This window comes from Phascolarctos cinereus, unplaced genomic scaffold (genome assembly GCF_003287225.1).
Source record: "Phascolarctos cinereus isolate Bilbo 61053 unplaced genomic scaffold, phaCin_HiC Scaffold_1;HRSCAF=81, whole genome shotgun sequence".
NCBI classification, from domain to species: domain Eukaryota; kingdom Metazoa; phylum Chordata; class Mammalia; order Diprotodontia; family Phascolarctidae; genus Phascolarctos; species Phascolarctos cinereus.
Window position 1 is genome coordinate 68,498,749 of NW_027555514.1, and position 17,510 is coordinate 68,516,258.

Genomic DNA, 17,510 nt, shown 5'->3' on the forward strand with positions numbered 1-17,510 from the left:
CCTCTTTGTGGCCTTTGACACTGTTAAACACTCTCTTCTCCTCCATACTCTCTTCTCTAGAGGTTTTCAGGACAGCAATCTCTCTTTTTTCCTCTTTCTGACCACTTCTCCTCTGTCTCCTTTGCTGGATTCTCTCCCAGATCACACTCTCTGACTGTAGGTGTCCCTCATGGTTCTGTCCTCGGTCATCTTTTCTCCCTACTACTTCACTTGGTAATCTCATCAGCTCCCAAGGATTTCATTACTATCTCTATTCATTCTCTACAAGGATCTCTAGATTCTCAAATCCATCTTGCCCCAATCTCTCTGCTAACCTCCATTCTTGCATTTCCAACAGCTCTTCAGACATCTCCAACTGGACTCCAACATCTTAAACTCAATATGTTCAAAATGGAATTCGTTATCTTTGCCCCTAAATCCTATACTTCCCCATGTACACTACCACATTGACTTCCCTGTTTCTATGGAAGGCAACACCACCCTACCAGTCCCTCAGGCTCACAACCCAAGACTCATCTTGGATTTCTCACTATCTCTCACCCCACCCCCTCCATAACCAAGCTGATGATTTTAGCTTTGCAACATCTTTCAAATATGGCACCTTTTTTCTCTGTGACATTGCCAATGCTCTAAGTGTATACCCCCTTAGATCACCTCATGCTTGGGTTATTACAATAGCCAGCTGGTGGGTCTGCCTGCCTCAAGTCTCTCCCCACCCCAATCCACCTTCCATTCAGCCACTGAAGTGATTTTCCTAAAACACAGGTCCAATCATGTCATGCCCCTACTCAATAAACTCCAGTAGCTTCCTATTGCCTTCAGATCAAATAAAAAATCCTCTGTTTGGCATTCAAAGCCCCTCCTAATCTAGGCCTCTCCTACCTTTCCAGAGTTACACCTTACTTCCAGACATGTCCTCATTGTTCTAATGACATTGGCCTTCTGGCTGTTTGATGAACAAGACCCTCCACCTCTCCATTCGTGGCATTTTCTGTGGCTGTCTCCCATGCCTGGAGTGCTCTCTCTCCTCTGCTCTATTGATCTCCCTTGCTTCCTTTAAGTCCCATCAAAATTCTACCCTCTACAGGAAGCATTTTCCAACCCCTCTTAATTCTAGTGCCTTCCCTCCATTAGTTATTTCCCATTTTTTTTGTATACAGCTTCCTTCGTATATATTTGTTTGCATGTTGTCTCCTGCATTAGATTGTAAGCTCCTTGAGGGCAGGTCCTGTCTTTTGCCTCTTTTTGTATCCTCAGCACATAGCACAGTGTCTGACACATAGTAGGTACTTAATAAATATTTATTGATTGATTATTAAAAGACAAGTGAATGGATGCTGAGTGAACATCGATATCCCCAAAATTATCAATTTTGAGAATTTTTACAAACAAATGAAGAATGGCACAAGTTGAACTAGGTGTCCAATTTATATGACAAACCCAATTTTAAAAACAAAGAACACTGAAAGCTATAAGAACTATGATCAGCACAATGACTATTCATGATTCTAGAGGACTGATGATGAAACATAATACATGTAAGAGAGGTGATAGAGTTCATGTACACAATAAGACATATTATAGATAATATATACATCTATGTATATAATTTTTCATATTTTATTTCCGGCATCTATCACTGTGACTTTTTTTTTTTACTCTAGGGCCATGATTTTAGTGTGGGGAACTCCAGTGTAGAAACTCCTTCTGTGGATCTGGATAATTTATTAAGCATTTATTTTGTACAAAACACTATGCTAAGCAATAATGATGTAAATAAAAAAAGCAAGGCTGTCCCTGCTCTCAAGGGGCTCACATTCTAATGGGGGAGATAAGACATGTAAGAGATTTCAATGGCAAGTTAGATGGAAAGGTCCAATGATCCTTGTGGGGGAGACAAAGCAAATGGTAATACCTCTTCTTCAGTCAAAGTCATATCCATTCTGATGTTGGCTACTTGACAGTACCAAGCACTTTGGTGATGAGAACTTTTTTTCTTTTCCAAGTCTTTAGTAGTTGTGACTGCTTTCCAATACAACAAAACAAATAAATCTTCCACTTCTGAAATAATCTAATTAAAATGATTTTTTCTTTCACTTCACTATTGGTTTTCATATCTTCTAAGTAACCTGGTGAAATGATGCTACAGGCATGAACGTTCTGAGTTTCAGGTCATAGTGAGAATGATTACCATTGTTTCAGAGAGGAAATTTCTTATATAGTTAAGCCCTCATTAATTCAGACCTTACTAAACTGGAATATGTGGTCGTTCCCACGGGGATATTTATATTGTGAAAAAAGGATTTGCTAAGGAAATTAGCAAAGTGATCAGGATGTCAAGGGGAATAGTAACCCTTCTTAAGGAAGAAAACTATTTAGAAACAAAGAACAGATGGGGTCATTACAAATTATTCTTTATTCATTAAAGCAGGTCCCCTAACAGTCTCAACTAATGGGTATTCCAAGGCAGTCCTTACTAAGAGTTAGCCAGAGCTATTTTTTTGTTGTTTTTGAAAGAAATAAAACTGCATTTAAATAAAACTCTTAGCAATATTTGAAATTTAGACTTTTACTAGTTCAAACTAGACTTTTCCCCTGTTTACCAAATTGCAGGGGGTCCATTGTTACACTTTTCAGTGTAGCTACATTAGATAAACACAAATGGGGAAGATATTCATGGTTTTGGCCCTTGTAAAGACAAAATCAATAAAGTAGACACTTTCTGTGGATAGCAAATATGTCATTCACCTGAAAATGAACTTTCTGGACTTTTCATCCAGTAGGCTGACCTATTTTGCGGTCAGTCCAAGCAGAATACCGTGGTTCAAACATCTTAATGTGGAGAAGCCATCGTAGCCCAAGGGCCTGGTTGTTATGGCCAGCTTCCCAGAGGCTACGGTTTTCTAGTTAAGCACCAAGTCATTTCAAGACACACTTCTTACCACCCACTGCGAGAAAGGCAATACATGAAAACTACATTTCAAGCCTCTTTTTGCCTCACATATCTCATCCAGTACCATACCCCTTGGACCTCTGAGCAGCAGCAAGCGAACTCCTGGAACCCATGGAAGGAACAGAACCATTGATGCCTGAACTAGGTACTGGAAGGAAATGGGTTCAACCTCCAAATTTGCTCCAAACGCCAACCCCAGAAGCCGGAGAAGAGAATCTCCCCAGATCATTTCCTCACCATCAGCATGATTTTAGCCATGTATGATTTTCTTCAACTTCATACTATGGGATGTGCAGAAGGAAATGCTATTCGTATGATAATTCCATCTCCTTACAATCCAATCGTCAAACTACTATTTTTTAAATTAATCTCCTTTTCTCTTCCCTCATTCCTGCCCTGCCATAAAAAACAAACACACAAACAAATTTGTATACTATGTCATTGTAGGACATCTCTAAGAATAAGTAATAACAAGGCCTTATGGCAATAACTAATAGCTAGGTTATAATCACTAGGTTTACAAAGCATTTTATATATGATATTTCATTTGATATTCACAAGCACCCTCTAGGTATTCCTATTATCCTCCTTTTACAGATGAGGCAACTGAGGCTGAGAAAAGGTTATGTGACTTGCCCAGGATCACACAGTTAAGAAGTGTTTGAGCCAGGATTTGAACTCAGTTCTTTCTGACTGTAAGCCCAGCACTCGAACCCACTGCCCTACTTGGATATCTGTCTTCCTATAACAAGTACTTTCCCTATGTTATTTCATTGGAGCCTCACCGCAACCCTGTGAGGTAGGTACTACAGGTACTATTCTCCCCGATTTAAATTTGGTCACACCATGTCAGAGGCAGGTATGACTTCAAGTCAGCACTCAAAGAACGCTAATTCAGAAATCATGGGTTAAAAAATGCTTTGGATGTCCTTGGCCCAGTCACTTAATCTTGTTGGACTTCAGTTTCCTTATCTGTAAAAACAGGAGGTGGGACAAAAAAGCTTCTGAGGTCCCTTCCATTTCTCTATTTGTGCTCTTTTGACTCACTCATTGTGCCTCACTACCTTTATTTCACCTAAATTTGTTTTAAATAGCCCTTCTGTGTGGTTGGAAAGCCTCTCAAATTGACTCTTTCGTTTTAATGGTGGGAGGGGTGAAACAGTAGGCCAAGGCTAGGAGACACTTGTGACCGTAATTTAGAACTTATAAAAAAAAAATAATTACAGCACAGACAAGACCAAAATAGCAATGGAGGAAATTTTTCATGGTGCCATCCTACTTGGTGCCTTGCCAGCTAAGCTTCCATTCACTCTACCTGTCTTCCCTCTGTTTCATCTTATACCAATCTTCTCTAAAAAAGGTAATAGAAAGATCCATGCTGGGATATGTTATCAATATGTTATCAGCCATGAATTGCCAGCACATAGCAGTAAATGTGTCATCCAGATGAGAAGCTCTGATTCCTCCAAGAGATACCTCGTGGAGAGAGTGCTTAATTTGGACTCAGAAAGACCAGAGTTCAAATCTTGCCTCAGACACTTTTGGGCTATGTGACCCTGGATAAGTCACTTAACCTTGCTCAGACTCAATTTCCTCATCTGTAAAATGAAGATAACAACAGCTGCTACTTAACAGGGTTGTTATGAGGATCAAAATGGACTGATATCTAATGGGCTAATATATTGCAAATCTTAAACAGCCAAGAAGAACAGTGCTGGACCTGGAGGCAGGAAGATTTGGTATAAGTGACCCTGGGCAAGTCACTTAACATCTGCTTTAATGTTCTCATCTGTAAAATGCAGATAATAATAGCCCCTATCTCTTGGGGTTGTTGTGAGGATGAAAGGAGATGCTTGTAAAGTGCTTTTCAAACCTTAAAGCTCTATGTAAATGCTAAGCAGGAACAATGGATAGGACTTAAAGGGAGACAGATTTCAGCTCAATATAAGGGAAAACTTCTAACAATTCATGTTAGAAATCTTCCCTCTGCCAGAGGTGGTTAATTGTGGTTGTGGAATATTACATATACTGATAGTTACAGCTAGTATCTTGGTTACATTTACTAACCGGTTCCTTTTTAAGAAAGAGGGAAGAGGGAAGATAGATTCAGAAATGAATGCATCATAAGCAAAAAATTTTTTACAGAAAAAAGCTGGAATCTAAAGTCAAGAGAATGTTTTGGGAACAGAAATAGAAGCCATTACTAGGATTAAATAGAGTTGGGAGCAAAGAAATGTGGTCTGTGGGTCAAACTGAAGGGTTGATACTAGAATGATAGTATGGCCTCAGCTCCACAAAGAGTTCACGTAATTTGCTACACTTAGTTTCTTGTGGGCACATGGCTAGGGAGATGCTTTCCTCTCTAGGGACATGGCTATCACTAAGAGGTAGCTGATGGCACATTCTGGATAAGTCATTCAAAACTAACCTATTGTCAGGGAAAGAGAAACTCTTTGACCCAATTACATGGATTCAGTTCTATATTGGTTGATTTGTTTTTCTGCTTTGCTTTGTCAAAAATGCTCTGTTGGACATTCATAACCCTTTATAACACGGCCCTCTCCAGTCTTTTTACACTTTACTTCCCAATATGTACTCTTCTATCCAGTGACGGTCTCCTTGCTGTTTGATGAACAAGACATTCTATCTCTCCACTTGTGGCATTTTCTCTGGCTGTCCCTTCAGGCACAGAATACTCTTCCTCCTCCACCCTGATTACTGATCTCCCAGGTTTCCTATAAATCCTAACCAAAATCCCATCTTCTAAAGGAAACCTTCCCCTACACTTCTTAATTCTAGTGCCTTCCCTTTGTTAGTTATTTCCTATTTATCCTGCATATAGCTTGCATTGAATATATTTGTTTGCATATTGTCTCTCTCCTTACATCGTAAGCTCCTTGAGGGCAGGGACTGTCTTTTGCCTTTTGGTATCCCCAGCACTTAACACAATGTTTGTCACATAGTAGGAGCTTAATAAATATTGATTGATCCATTTTCTGTACAGAGACAGTCTAAGAGGGATTTATACAAGCAATAGTTTCCTTTGTGATAAGAGCGCTTTCAAATCTCCAATTAGTTATGTATATGAGTAGATCTACTTTTAATAACACACAAAAATATTCTTACTTCACAAAATCCATGACATGTTGGCATTCCTTCCATAGAGATAAATCACAAACTCTACAAGCCTTAGTAAAATGGTCTACAGGAATTACGTGGTCAAGTTAACAATCATTTTGCGGCTAACTCTCTAGCAATACATCTTTACTGATTTAGCTAGATTTGTCATGGGACAACAAATGCACCATATGTTGCTGGGCCAGAAGTTCAGAGATGGAAGGAACGTCAGCAGCCATTTGCATTGCGTACCATGATGGTTTTCTCAATGCCATTTTTCTTTAGTTTTGTTACTGATATTGATGGTTGCTCTAATAATTTGAGGATGTGAATGACTATGGACAATTGGTTCAAGAATGATTTGTACCTTAGTAACATGTCTTTTCCTGTCTTTTGTGATGTAATCAATTTGTTTTTATTTACTTTTGCATGATGCATGAATTGATGCAGAACAAATATTTCATAGAACTTCAGAGTTGGAAAGATACCAGTCTTCAATGGCCATTGAATTCAACCCATACTTCAAAAGGAATCCTAAGATACCTGACAAAATGGTCATGCAGACTCTGAAAACTTCCAGTGAGAGAGAACTCACTACCTCCAGAAGCAGCCCAGTCTTACTTGAAATTTTTTCATCTTTGTTTCAGACTTTTCAGAGCAGGTACTCTGATGGCAAAGACACTGAGACTCAGTGGATAAGTCATTCAAAACTAACCGATTGTCAGGGAAAGAGAAACTCTTTGAACCAAATTACATGGATTCAGTTCTACATTGGTTGATTTATTTTTCATCTCAACATCAGGATGAGATGGTGAGGTGAGAGTCCAGTGAAGGCACAAAAACCTAATCAACAAAAGAGATGAATTGGAGAGGAAGGGAAGGTTGCATTACAAAAGGATTCATAGCCCATTCTTTTAATAATGAGACTGCATAGTGGGTTTAAATTTGGAGTCACGTGGAACTTTTCAGAATCACAATTTTTGTATAAAATGAAGGAGGTTCATACATTTATTAAATATAGACAGTTAGGCCATTGGAGACCCTTTTCCTATTTCAGTTGTTCAAGTAGCAATATGAACCCAAGGTTTTGCTTGACTCTAATTAACCACAAATTAATAAGGTCTCCTTACTACATGACTGCACTGTAGGAACCTGAGCTTGACTCCCGGACTTGGTGCTCCATTCAACTTCCTCTCTGTTTCAAATCATTACAATATGCAAGGCTATGCCTTCTACTATACCTCGTCTGTTCAAGGGGACTGTAAGTGGCATTTTATTTAAACAATAATGACTGGTAGAGAGGGCATTTTCTAATAGCTAATGACCAACTGGAGGAACTGAGGGCCTGAGGCAATGCATATAATATGCTATTAAACTCAGAAATTTAAAAACGTAAAGAAAAAATAATTACCTTTTTATGCATGTTGCCATGGATACAGAGTTTTGTTTATGGCACCCTTCTCTTCCTAGAGGTTAAAGACCAGTACAGCTACCAATAGGAAGTGAGGACTTCAATCTCAATGTTCCATTCACTTTATAATGTTTGACATTACCTATTCAGTGTGTATTTCTTTAAGAAAGTACACTTTGCCATTGAAATAGGCTATGTAGCATAATAAGTATTCATATTTTATTGAACAGTTTGGCAATCTGTATTTAAACTCAGTTAACCTTGTAGATAATCAAGTTTCATTCCTACAGAGTTGCAGGAACTTTCAAAACATTCATTCTTTTCCCCAAGAACTATCCATTTTTTTTCACTCTTTAATTGCACATACATATTTTTATGTATTAGTGCCAGAAACACTTTTTCAGTCAGTTCTATTATTGTAGCACATAGTTCAGAGATGAATATTTAGCCATAAGGGAGAAAAATATTAAGTCTATGACCTAATACCCCATATTTTATATGGTAAATGTGTTCTGTGCTTTTTAGTTCTCAAAAGAATTCTTTTTCTTGATACTTTTTAAGAGAGGAAGCATGATAAGTGAAAAGGGGGGCAGAGGACCCAGGTCAGAATCTTGGCTCTGCCAATTACTATCCATGTGACTTTGGGTAAGTCACTTGTCCTCTTCTGACATCAGTTTCCCCATCTGTAAAATGAGTTTGCCCCAGATGGCTTCAAAGGTCCCTTCTAGCTCTAAATCTGCAAGCTTATGAACTTTTAGTAAAAGACTGGAATTTTATTTTTTTAAAAGCAACATATTTTCTAAGTTAATTCCTTAACACTATGTCCATATTATTTTTTTTTAAATCCTAATTATTCATGCTCTTGGGCATTTTCCAAGGAACTAATCTCATCTTTAATTTCAAAGCCTTCCTCAATACATCTTTTACCAGAACCATTAGTAAGTTTGACATCATTTTATTCTTTCTCTTTACCCCTTTTCAGAGTTAATAGATTTGAATTGTAAGCATTTATCATGTACTTAACATATGCAGGTAGAGAAGGAAATAAGAACTAAACCCCTCTCATTTCACCGGTACCAAGAACTGTTTATTAATGAAGACAGTGTCTACTACTGCAGGTCAGGGCCTTCTCTGAATGTTGCTGTCTTAGAGCTGCCTAGAGACATGAGAGGTTGTTACTTGTCTGAGAGTTAAACAACTATAATGTGCCAGAGGCTGGTCTTGAACCCAGGTCTACCTGGCTTCAAAGTTGGCTTTCTATTCACTAATCATTGTTGCTTCTCATAACCATGTATATAGAACATTCTGGATTAAGTGCAGATATGTGTGTAAAGGGAAGGGGAGAAGAGAGATGATATTCTTATGTGCAGAGATGAATAAAACAATCTATTTGACTCAAAACAAACACACTTGGCAATAGATACAAAACAAAATATATTTATACAACTATATAAAGTATAATCTGACTACTCCCTATTTAACCAGATTTCCATTTATTAGGGTTTTTTTTTACTATATATATTCCTCTGTCTCTATCTCTCTGTTTCCTCTTCTCTCCTCTCCTCTCTCTCTCTCTCTCCTCCCTCCCTCTCCTCTACACCCCTTTCCTCCTCCTCCTCCTTCTTCTTCTTTTCTCTCTATCTCTGTTTCTGTCTCTCTGTCTCTTCCCCCCCCCCACCTCCTCTTCTAAACATTTACAAACAATAACACTGTACATATAGTACAACATGTTGGACAGAGAGGTCAACAAACTTCCATAAAAGACCCTTTGGAAAGAGCCTCCAAAAGTCCTACTGCATTGATTTTACACACTGAGACATTATGTGGACTGTAAATGAGTATGAGAAGTGTCTGAAGCCAGCACTGGAAGTCCAAATCAGACTTAGTGCTGGTTACCTGGATTTTGGGGCTATTTACACATACTAATACCACATATTAAGAAGATATAGAAAACAATGTGTAGTAATAATAATACCTAGCATTTATATAGCACTTTAAGGTGTTCAAAGCTCTTTATATGTAATCAAATCTGATCTTCACAACAATCCTGAGGTAGGTGTTATTATTATCCCCATTTTACAAATGAGGAAACTGAGGTTAAAAGAGGTTAAATGAGTTGCCCAAGGTCACACAGCTAGTAAGAGTCTGAGGCAGGATTAGAATTCAGTTCTTCTTGACTCTTAAGTCCTATGTTCTATCCACTGAGCCGCTTAGCTTCCCAGACAGGGTCACTTACAGAAGCTGGATTTTAAATAAAATATTTATGATTAAAAAATAAATTTATAGCTGGCATTTAAGTTACGAAGCATTGTGCCTTCTCTCATATGAATCCAGCAACAAACCGGTGATGGGTTTAGTTACTTTTGTTGTTGTTCAGTTGTTTCGAGCCTGTCTGACTCTTTGTGACTCCATTTGGGGTTTTCTTGGCAAAGATACTGGAGTGGTTTGCCATTTCCTTCTCCACTTCATTTTACAAATGAGGAAATTGAGGCAAATAGGATTAAGTGACTTACCCAGGGACACACAGCTAGTATCTGAGGTCACATTTGAACTCAGGTCTTTCTCACTCCAGGCCTGTCACTCTATCCACTATGCCACTTAGCCATCCCATTTAGGTACTACAGGCATTATTTTCTCCATTTTGTAGATGAGAAAAGTGAGGCTGAGAGAGGTTAAATGATTTGTCCAGGGTCACACAGCTAGTATGTGTCTGAGACAAGATTTGAATACAGGTCATTTATCACTCCATGTCTAGTACTCTTTACGCTGTTATAATTTTTTTTTTTACTTTTAGGCAATTGGGGTTAAGTGACTTGCCCAGGGTCACACAGCTAGTAAGTGTCAAGTGTTTTGTCTGAGGCTAGATTTGAACTCAGGTCCTCCTGACTTCAGGGCTGGTGCTCTATCCACTGCGCCACCTAGCTGCCCCCCACTTATAAATTTTAAAGGATGTAATGAAGGGCAGCTAGGTAGAACAAAGGATATAGCATTTGTCTAGTGCTTCTGTAGGTGACCAGCTTCTGTAGGTGACCCTCTTTGGGAAGTTAAGTGGCTCCATGGGTAAAACGTGGGACTTAGAGTCAAGAACAACTGAATTCTAATCCTGCCTCAGACTCTTACTAGCTATGTGACCCCAACAAGTCATTTAACCTCTTTTAACCTCAGTTTCTTCATTTGTAAAATGGGGATAATAATAACACCTACCTCAGGTTTGTTGTAAGAATCAAATTTAATAACATATAAAGAGCCTTATATAAATGCTAGACCCAACTTCCTGAGTTCAAATCCAGCCTTAGACACCTACTAGCTGTGTGACCCTGGGCAAGTCACTTAACTCTATTTGCCTCAGTTTCGTCATCTGCAAAATGAGCTTGAGAAGGAAATGGCAAACCACTCCAGTGTCTTCGCCAACAAAACCCTAAGTGGGGTCATGAAGAGTCAGACGTGACTAAAACAACTGAACAACAATAACAAAAGAGAAAGTGAGCCAGAGGAAATCTGCTGGAATTGGAGTCAGATCCCAGCTCCCACATTTGTTACCTGTTCCATCTTGGCCAAGGCACAACCACTCTGGTCCTCAATTTCTTCATTTGTTAAGTGAGGGTGTAGATGAATTGATCTGTAAGGTCCCTTCTAGTTCTAATTCTATTATAAATGTCTGACAAGTCTTTGTAGGAACCAGATGACAAATTAGCGTGACTTCAGTGAAGGGGGCTCTTGAGGAGTAAGAAGACCAGAAGGTTGGGAGATATGGCAGGGATGGGGCTGCTAGCAGAAGACCCAAACTCTCAGAATGAGTAAATAAATACATAAATGAATGAATGAATGAATGAATGAATGAATGAATGAATGAATGCCTGATCACTAGGTTGAAAAGTTCGGATATGATGTAGCAGGTACTGGAGTCCTTCTAAGATCTTAAGCAGGGACATGACATAAAGAAAACTTGATCTGAGCACCACCATTCAGACAATGTATACATCTGTAGAGTTAGGGATGCCATCTGGGAGCTTGTTGGGTTATTCCAACCATCAATAGGTGATTACTAAGTACCTGCTATGTGCCAGTCACTATGCTAAGCACCAGAGATACAAAGACAAAAATGAAATTGTCTCTGCCCTCAAGAAGCTTCCATTCTGTTAGAAAAGATGCCGTGTAAGTATTTCAACACAAGGTAATTTTGTGGGGGAAGGCACTAGCAGCTGGGGGGATCAGGAAAGGGTTTATGTAGGAGGTGATATTTGAGCTCAGCTGAAATGAACACCTCATCAGATGAGGTGATGAGGTGCTAAAACAGGCAGGTGGACAGCCAAGGAGAAGTAAGCCAAGGGACTGGATTATCCATGAATTGGACAAATCAGTCTGGAATATTAGCAACCCAGATTTCAATAGTACTTTCTCAAATGCTTTATAGACATAAGCTCATTTTGATCCTCACAACACCTGATGATAGGTAGTACAAATATTTTTTATCCCCAGCTTACAGATAAGAAAAGTGAGGTTCAGAGAAAGGGTTAAAAATGTCCAGAGTCATACAGCTGGTAAAATGCTGATGAAATTCAAACCCAGGTTTTCTGACCGCAAATCCTAAACTCTCCCAATTCTGTCATGCTGAAAAGTTGGCTACATTTGAATTTTTCTGTCATTTTAACAAGCTAGTGGGATTTCTCTTAGTGGAAAACTCTGGGAAGTAGAGTTGTTTTTGAAGGGGCAGAGAGAAAATCCTTTTGCAAGTATTTTAGACCTTGAAATAGCCCGATGAGGCAAGTGTGGGGTTGGGCTCAGTGTCTGTGAAGTATCCCTTGACTGTGGATAAATCAATTACAAGGGCAGGGTGGAAGGGAGAGGCTCTCTCCTACTTCTCTGAGCCCAGGTGCCAGGGAGACAGGAATTTTTTACCAAGATCTGACATAAATGACTTTTAGATAATTTGAGCAAATTATTTGTTCCTCAGCCCCTTTTTTTCTCCCCTCCCCTTCCCACATTGTCCTTACTCTGGCTCAATTCTAGCCTTAGTAGCTTTTTGTCATTTCTAAGAGAGGTATAATTCCTGCATTACCTCCTTCTCGAAAGCCAAGGAAGATTCAAAACTGCAAACATCATAAATATCGAGTGCTCACTTTGCACAAAAGCATGATGCTCGGCATTAAAAAACATCTATAGAGTCCCTGTCTTCAAGGAGCTTTCTATCTGGTAGGGGAAATAAGATATGTGTACAAATAACTATATACACACAGAGACATGTGTGTGGATCTATTAAACAAAGCAACATAAAAGTTCAGAGGAAAAATCGGCTCTAAATGGGAAGCTCTGGAAAGACATCATGGAGAAAGTGACATTTGAGCTAGGAGTTTAAGGATGAATAGGATTTCATCTGGTTGAGCTAAGTGTTGGAGGATGGAGGAAGCCATCTGAAACAGTAAAGGATATTTGAGCAAAGGCACAAGTGTTTAAAGAAACAATGAGGAGCTCAGTTTGACTGGAACATTGAGTGTACAACAGTAGCTAAGTCTGAGATAAAAATACAGAATAAGATAAGCTTTAAAGTACCAAGGACAGCTAGGTGGTACAATGAATAGAATGTAGAGCACCAGTCAGGAAGAGTCATCTTCCTAAGTACAAATCCCACCTCAGACACTTGCTAACTGCGTGACCCTGGGCAAATCACTTAACCTTATTTGCCTCAGTTTTCTTGTCTGTAAAATGAACTGGAGAAGGAAATGGCAAACCACTTCAGTGTCTTTGCCAAGAAGAGCGGAACAGGACTGAAATGACTGAGCAACAAACACTAGCACTAGGTTAAAGGCTTAGGTTTTATTTAGGTGGCAAGAGTCACTGAAAGAGTTTTCCTAAACAGGATCATAAAAACTAGTTTCCAACATTTTTCAGTCTCTGAACCCTCTGGTTTTCAGTAAGTTTTCTTGTATCCTCTACTCAATATAAAAAGAAATCAGTTGTAGAACTTACTTTACACATGCTTGTAAGAAATAAAATAGATATTAGTTTCAATAGCATAATATAATTATATGCTAAATATTCCTTGTACCCCTTTGACAAGCTTCTCAAATTGGGAAGCCCTGGTCCAGATCTTAGATTAAGTGCTAAAAGGGAACTCAGAGGCTGTCAAATCCAACCTTCTCCTTTGAGAGTCTCAAGGAGTTAAAATGACTTGTTCTAAGTCACAAAGATAATAAGTATCATGTCTCCAGAGCAAGTACCTTTCCTACTGCATGTGGGTATAAAACCTTTCAAAGCAATATTATATAGTTTAATTTTTGTTAACTACTTTTATCTTTGAAACTAAGAACAGTCCAGTTGAAGCCCTTTAGAGACCTCAGAGCACCCTCATCTTACACCTTCATTTTATGGATGAGGCCCAAGGAGGTTATGGGACTTACCCAGGATCCCCCTGGTAATAAGTATCAGAGGTAACATTTGAACCCAAGTCTTCTGGTAAAATAGTCCGTGTTCTTTCCATTTTACCACATGATCTCCATTGATGAAGATAAACCCCAAAGTTTAGATGCCATATCTATGCCCAATGTAAAAGAAAGGCTGAGTTTCTTTTAGGAAACTTCCTCCCAAAATTCTGATATTTTTGAAACATATCAACTTTGAAGTATGGGTGCTTCTAGGTCTTCAAGGGCATGTTGCTGGCCCAGTCCAGTGTGCTTACTATTAGAAGTGCTCAGTGGCACCAATATCCCCCAACATCAATATCCCTCAATATCAATAGCCAGGGCAAACATTTGAAGAAGATCGTCCCATGCCTCCTGGCCTAAAGATGAAAGCCTTCAGGAATGCATAAGAAATCAAGTCTGACGTCAAGTTTCTCCCAAAATATTTTAGTCTAGAAATTTCTTCACTGATTTATATCCTAGGAAATAAAGGTTTCATTGTTAGCAAAGCAGTCAGCTTTGTAGGTATGGCCAGAGAGACATTTCTATTGTTTTCATCATTGAGGGGTCTTTGAATTTCCATCCTAGTTTGACCTATTTAGATTCAAGTCCAGGGGATAGGAGAGGTCTCATCCAGTTCTCAATTTGTGATAATATTCTCTGACGTTCCCCTCAAAGAGCTGACCCTCCACATTACAGATTGGGGCATTTTGGTTATTCCCCAAACTTGCAGAATGGCATGTGAATATTTTGCTTGTAACAGATAAGCAAAGATGTGGGTGATGTGGTGATTTTGCTATTGTAGTGGAAGAAGCACCATAGTCAGAAGACCTGGTTTTGAGTTTCTACTGTGCCACTTATTAATTAGCTTTGTGATTATGAGAAAATCACTTAACTGAGCCTCAGTTTCCTTACCAGTAAAATGCAGATACTATTACTTAAACTTTTTAAAAAATGTGTAGGCTACTATTATTATTATTATTACTATAGGTTAATTATATAACATTATTACATATTATTTACATAAGCACAAGATCCCATTATTATTACTTATTAATTATAATGTTATTTATGTAACATTATTACATGTTATTTACATAAGCATGAGATCCTATTATTATTACTTTAGGTTATTTAAATAATATATTATTATTACATATTATTTACATACACATGAGCTATTTATTTATTACATGTTTAAAATGTCCTATAAATCTCCCATGAGTGTTTTGATCAAGAGAGCTACATGTGGGGATGCTTTCTCTGTTGTCTAATCTTGATAATTATTCCTTTCTGAATAATGGCCACATTAAGTTGAGATAAAATAAGTGTTAAAATCCTGTTTAATGTCCTATTCAAATTGCACCTTATGACTTAAAAAAAAAAAAAGGTCTTTTCCTTTGGATCTGAAAGCAATTGCTTGGAACACGCTGAGTAGGTTGTTAAATCAGTAACTGGAAAGTCGTTGTATATAAAATCCTTAAAGGCTGCTGGGAGTTACCAAAGTTCCTCCTCCTTGAGTGTCTAGGCTCTAATATACAGTCAATAGGTAACTTTGCTTCAGAGAAAGATAGATTTAGCATTTTTTTTGACTAGGCAATGGGGTTAAGTGACTTGCCCAGGGTCACACACATAGTAAGTGTTAAGTGTCTGAGGCCACATTTGAACTCAGCCTCCTGAATCCAGCGCCAGTGCTCTATCCACTGTACCACCTAGCTGCCCAGATTTAGCATTTTTTAGGTACTTACTATGTGCCAGGCATCATGCTCGGGGTCATTAAAAGAACTATGAAGTTTTCCAAAGGCAGTCATGCCCTCCTCCTCCATGTCAATTTTGTGCCCTCTTCATTGTCTCTTGGACTTTGCAGTCCAAGACAGGTAAAATCCATTCAAATGACTATCATAGCCTGTACAATAGGCATTCTTCATCTACTTGACTGTTCTTATGAGAATTTATTGTTATTGTTCAGTCGTTTTAGTTGTGTTTGATTCTTCGTGAACCCATCTGGAGTTTTCTTGGCAAAGATATTGGAGTGGTTTGCCATTTCCTTCTCCAGCTCATTTGACAGGTGAAGAAACTGAGGCAAACAGGGTTAAGTGACTTGCCCAGAGTCACACAGCTAGTAAGTATCTGAAACCAGATTTGAACTCAGGTCTTCCTGACTCTAGGCTCAATGGTTTATCCACTGCACCACTTGACCCCTCCTATGAGAATAGTTAGGACAAATTAGTCACATGCTGAGATTCAGGTATAACTATCTGACCTGTCTTGTCTGCCTGACTTTTTTTTTTAATGTTCTTTGCTGGATCTTTATCCATGTCATGCCCACCGACTCTGGTCGTCCCCAAGGCTAGGTCCTCTTCTCCTTTCTCTATTATCTCACTTGGTAATCTCATCAACTTCCATGTGTTCCACCATCATCTCTATGCAGATGATACCTAGTATTTTTCATCCAGCCCTAACCTGTCTCCTGAGCTCCAGCCTTGAATAGATATTTTGAACTGCATGTCCCATGGGCATCTTGAAAGCAACATTTCCAAAACAAAACTCATTACCTTTCCCTAAAAAACAAACAAACACAAACAAAAAACCAAAATGCAAACCTACCTCCCTTCCCAACTTCCTTATTATTGTTGAGAACTCCAAAATACTCCCAGTTTTCCAGGTTGGCAACCTCAGTGTCATTCTGGGCTCTTTTCTCTCACTCACCTCACCTAGCCAATTGGTAATTGTATTACAATTTCTTTCTCTCCAACAACTGTCATATCCATCCTTTTCTCTCCACTCTCACAGCTATCACTTAAGTTCAGGCCTTCATCATCTTGTACTTGGACAAGTATGATAATCTAATGGGAGTCCCTACTCAGGTGTCTCCCAATTCCAACCCATCCTCCACATCCTCCATGCTAAAGTAATTTTCCTAAAGTGTAGGTCTGACCATGCCACCCCTTCATCAGTAAACTCCAGTGGTCCCCTGTCACCTCTAGAATCAACTACAAATTCCTCTGCCTAGTATTCCAAGTTCTTCACAACCTGGGTCTCATTCTACCTTTCCATATCCTCCCCTGTACTGTATTAGCCAGACAGTCCTCTTGCTGTTCCTCACTTCAGATACTTCATCTCCATTCTCTTTGCTTTTGCACTGGTTCTTCCGCTTGCCCAGAAGGCTCACCCTCCTAATCTCCACGTTGGAGAATCTCTGGTTTTCTTGAACTCAGCACCAGTGACACCTCCCATTGGGGCTTCCACAGTTCCAACTGCTAGTGCCTTCCTCTCCAAGGCTACCTTCCATCTATTTGATACTTATCTTTACTGTGACATTTTGTATCTGTTGCCTCCTCCATTAGAATATAAATCTCTTGAGGATAGGAACATATTTTTGCATTTTCTCTGTATCCTCAGGACTTAACACAGTGCTGGCACATAAGCATTTGTTGATTTACTGCTAATTGACAGACAACCAGAGGGCTCCTTTGATATTCTCAAAATCTCAAGAGAAATTGAGAAAGGGTCCAACAGGTTGGGCAGAATCCCTGCAGCAAACATGGAAGGGCATGGGTAGGAGTTACACAAGACATGCAGGCATGGAGGGGTTCCAACGTGTACCTCTGGAGGGCATACCCACATGCTT